Raw genomic sequence first — 4,896 nt, 5'->3', positions numbered from 1 at the left:
AATTAGAATCAAGGAAACTTTTATATTCTTAGATGTGTTCAAAAAGTTTTAATTTGATTGGAAGTGAGGGCAATAGCATGACTGAAAAGCAAGGTGTCACCCATGAATTTTAATGGCTCCAAATGACTTAAGGATGGTATTTATATGTGTTCTCATCCCTTTCTCTCCTTTCCAGATAAAATCCAAAAGATAGTGATCTAAGATAAATGAAATAGGAGGGGAATAAATAGAATCATAAGCAATTTTAACTAACAGTCCTATACTTTCCCCCACCACAAAATGGCAGATTCAGCCCATTTATTCATCTTCATTTCCTCTGTGGACCCCAATAAGACTATAATAAAGTATTATGTAAAATTACAAAAGCACAATAATTAAAAGAACAAGAGTAGGACCATCCAAAAACAAGTACTTCAACACATTTCTAGAACATGGAAATTGAGAAAGAACGCCATCTGCTAAAGCTGTAGCCCAAAATAAGAGAGAAGGGGATACAACAGATAAGGGAAACAACTTGCCAAGCAGAAAATATAGAGATTCTTGAGATTAGAGACTGCAGGTAGAAGAAAGGGAGGAGAAAGTGGAGCTGAAAATGGGATTAATTGAAGACCTGTATATGAAAGTCAGACACCTATCTTCTTATGCAGGATAACCAGTAGTCAGGAATTTCCTGCTGGTGCCAGAAAGCAAAGCCCTTCCCCTTCTGGTATTTGTCTAAAGAAAAGACAGCTGGCTCACATCCTTCTCACTATAGTGTAAAATTTCCAGCCAAAAAGTCTTTTTCACACACAGAACTCACCATCAACCTTATCATTCCCACAGTCTTAAATATAAATGGACAACGAACGATCACCAGAAAACTGAGTGAAGGCTGTAAACAAAGACAAAGACAAATTTAAAAAATTGTCTCCAAACAAAGAAAGAATATTCAGGAAGCAGAAGAGACCTTTAAGTAAAACTTTAGTATCCTTAGGTAGAAAATATCGTATCCAAAGACCAAGAACACAAAGTTATAAGAAAAGAACAAGCAAGAAACAAAAGTGTGCTTTTGGAAATTAATTGAATGATTTCCCAAATCAAACAATTAATCAAAAATTTGAAAGATAAAAACAGGTACTCTTCAAGAGGTTAAAAACAAAAGAAAACAAAGAGAGGAAAATATGAGAGAAAAGTTGAAAAAACCTTCCCACAGATCCTTGAAGGCATTGCCCAACCATTTGGTGTTGCAAATAAAAAGGAATCAGTGCTTGTGATTTTAATTCCTGCCTACATCATTTTTTCAACTTAGAATTCTTTACCCAGGCAAACCATTAATCAAGCGGGAGGAAATGATAAAGAACTTTCCAGTCTTAACGGACTGACAAATTTACTTCCCCAAACCCTTTTTTAGGAGGGTGCAAGAGCAATGGTGACAGGTGTGAGAGTAGTGAGAGGTAAACCCTCATCACTCATAGGAAAGCATCGCTAGAAAGTTTCAAGGTTGATAAGTCAAGAAATAACATCAAATGTTTGCAGATGTGGAGCTAACCACAGAATAACTAAAAATTGAAGTTGCAGAAGTGGTCACTTCTAGAGGGTGATCTTGGGAGGTAGGGTGAACCCTTCAGTACCATTTTATTTTTTTAGCCATGCGCATATATTACTTTGAAGTAATTTTTAAATGTACCACCAGAGATCCAATTAATTTTTTTTACTGTTTTGTAATATTAACTACAAGGACAGTTGTAGGTAGAATAATGGCCCCCCAGTGATGACCATGTCCTGTGAATACATTAACTTACATGGCAGGAAGAGACTTTGCAGATTTGATTAAGGTTAAAGACCTTGAGATGGGGAGATTATCCTTGTTTGTCTAGGTAGGCTCCATGGAATCACAAGATCCTTAAAAGCAGAGGAGGGAGGCAGATGAGAGTCCTCTCTCTTTTTTGAGTACATCTCGACTAGAGGAGGTGAGAACAGCATACTTTAGGCAGAGGAAAGGAAAAGCATTGTGATCCCAGCTCACCTCATTCTATGGACTTCCTTGGGTTCAAAACATATTCAGATAGGGCCCTTTGTTTTCTTGTGGCCTTTCCCTCTGAATGCTCCTTGGGAATCTGTCCTTAGCTTCTTATTCCACTTCTGATTTCAGTCTACATCCTTTCTCCTCTATTCTCTCCATTCCTACTTCTCTGTGTACACAAACTATCCATCTACTCCCTCTCCCATCTAGGTGCTCTTGTATTATCCATAGATCTTATTTAACTAAACTACCTGTATCAAAAGAGAAAGTTCCTGTACATTCAGGAATTCATTAAGGAAATATCTAATACTGCAGAAGTTAGACACAAACCCTGTCCTCACAAAGCTTACAGTCTAGAGGAAACATATAATAAACAAAAATAACGATGTTGGTAAACGCTCTGAAAAGCAAGTTATCAGGTGTTCTAGAAGTGCTTGATAGGGGCACCATAAACTGGTCTAGGAGATCAGGGAATTACTTTTCAAGTCTTCTTGGTCTAAATACATCATCCTCGAAGCCTCACCCAGCCCTGCAGTTAAAAATATCACCCTTCCATATGTCCCCCAAGTTTCAAATTAGAGGGGTAACATCTGACTTGTCCTTCACTTTCCATATACTTTCATTGCCATATTCTAACACTTTCTACTATGGAAATACTATGGGTATAGTTCAGAGGAAGTATTATTTCCTCTTCACAGACAAAAATCTAAAATATTTGGGTTCAGTCTCTATAAAGTGCTTACATGAGAATATTTATAAGATTGTAAATACATGCCCTAGTACATTATATTTCACTGAATCGGGAATAAAATGCAAAGCGGTTTCTTTAAAATAAGCCCACTAAGCAGGCAGTCTTGTTTTTTAACAAGTCAAAGGCTCTATTTATATTTTCTAAACTGCGATTAACTCATTTAAAAGATTGTTTAGCATTTTAGGCAGTTTACCACTATAATGTGAACACTTTCTTGGTATCAATTTGAGTTCCATTATAATGTGTCTATTTTTAGTGCAGCCATTATGGAACATTTTTTGATGATCCTCTTTTCCCAGAAACCTGAATAATTTTACCGCTTGCCTATGTCTTTTTTCAAGCTTTAACATTCAGCAACAACATTTTCAGAAATAAAAAAAAAGCAATTAAATGAAAGAAAAAATGACCCCCTTTTTCTGACATGATTACAATTTTCTTTCTCTATATCAAGTACTCTAGACATTAACTTCAGGTATCATAGCAAGGTCAGAAGCTTTTGCTAAACATTCCATTTGACAATGATGTATTTTTGTTTAATTATTCCTTAAAATAATTTTACGGTTTTGGTACATATGTGCTAATCTTCACCTTCTCTAAACTGAAATTCTCTTTGCCTCTCTATGGGCGGAACCCAGACTCTGAGTTAGATACATCTAGGTTCCAAGCATGGCTCTGTCATTTACAAGCTGTATAACCTTGGGCAAGTTACTTAACCTCTGTGAGCTTTCTTCATCTATAACAGAGGTCATAATACTTACAGCAGGATTTCTCAGGCTCTGCACTATTGACATTTGTACCAGATAATTCTTTGTTGTAAGGAGTTGTCCTGTGCATCGTAGAATGTTTATCAGCATCCCTGGCTTGTACTCACTAGATGTCAGTACATCTTCCAGTTGGAACAATCAAAATTCTTTCCAGAAATTGCCAAACATCCCCTGGGGGGCCAAACTGTCTCTGTTGAGAACCACTGTTTTCCAAGATTGTTGAGTGGATTAAATGAAATTATATATGGGTAATTTAGCACATTTGACACATAATATGTACATAATAAATGTAATTGTTTGATTATTGATAGACCTGGATTTTGAATAATGATATTAACAGCCGCCACATCGTACAGCATAAAAACAAAGAATGAGAAATCAGAGACTGAAAGACTTTTTTTTATTATCAGGGAAAGGATTGGCCATCATCCAGAAAGGAAGCAATTTAGTGTTAGCTTGATTACAATTCTAAGTTTTTTAGTTGTGCCTGTTTTGGGAGAAGAGAGAGGGGAAGAACCTGAATGAGTTCAAGCATTCAAGAATTCAACAGATGCCAATTTCAACATCAGCTGACATTTTATCTCTTAGTCCCCTGAAGATACAACCATTGGAATTTCAAACTAAATTCAAGCCTTTATTTCCATGTGTCTGATGATATAGAAAGGTAGAAACATTCAGCATTAGGGAGACAGACAAATCTAGGTTCAAATCCCAGCTTTACCATTTTGTTATTCCAAGACATTGGGAAAATTTCTAAGCATCCTGAGCCTATTTGCTCATCTGTAAATTCAGGAAGAATAGTAATGCCAATTGATAGTGTTTTATGAGTATCTTGTACGTATTTCATATGACAACCTAAAATAGAGCTCAAAGGTTACGCACCTGAGATCCTACCAAGGATGGAGAAGCAAACACTGGAAGCAGAAAGCAGTGGCTTATACAATGGCATTGATAGAAGCTATCATTTATTGGGTATCTGCTACAAACCAGGCATTGGTCTAAGAGCTTGGCATACATTAATTCACTTAATCTTAAAAAAAAAAAAAAAGAAAAGAAAAGAAAGGAAAAAGCCTTTGAGAGAGATACAAAACTAATCTAACCCCCATTTTAGAGAGGCACCAAGGTGCTAAGGAACTTGCCCAAGGTCACATGACCAGGAGGCGATGGAGCTAGAATTAAAGCTTTCCAACTCCAGAGCCTGAATGTCTAACCACTGAGGCAACCTAGGCTTTATACTCACCTAGTTAGATTTAGATGGCCAGAGTCTGCCCCACGTCCTCTAAGTTAATAGAAATGCCTTTTGGAAAAGACTGTTGGGTTAAGAAACTAGGACAGAAGAACAATAATTCAGATTCCAAGCTCTAGATTCAAAGTCTTGT

Source organism: Equus caballus, chromosome 4, assembly GCF_041296265.1.
Source record: "Equus caballus isolate H_3958 breed thoroughbred chromosome 4, TB-T2T, whole genome shotgun sequence".
Classification (NCBI taxonomy): domain Eukaryota; kingdom Metazoa; phylum Chordata; class Mammalia; order Perissodactyla; family Equidae; genus Equus; species Equus caballus.
The sequence above is the reverse complement of the archived record's forward strand: the minus strand, read 5'-3'. Positions refer to the sequence as shown.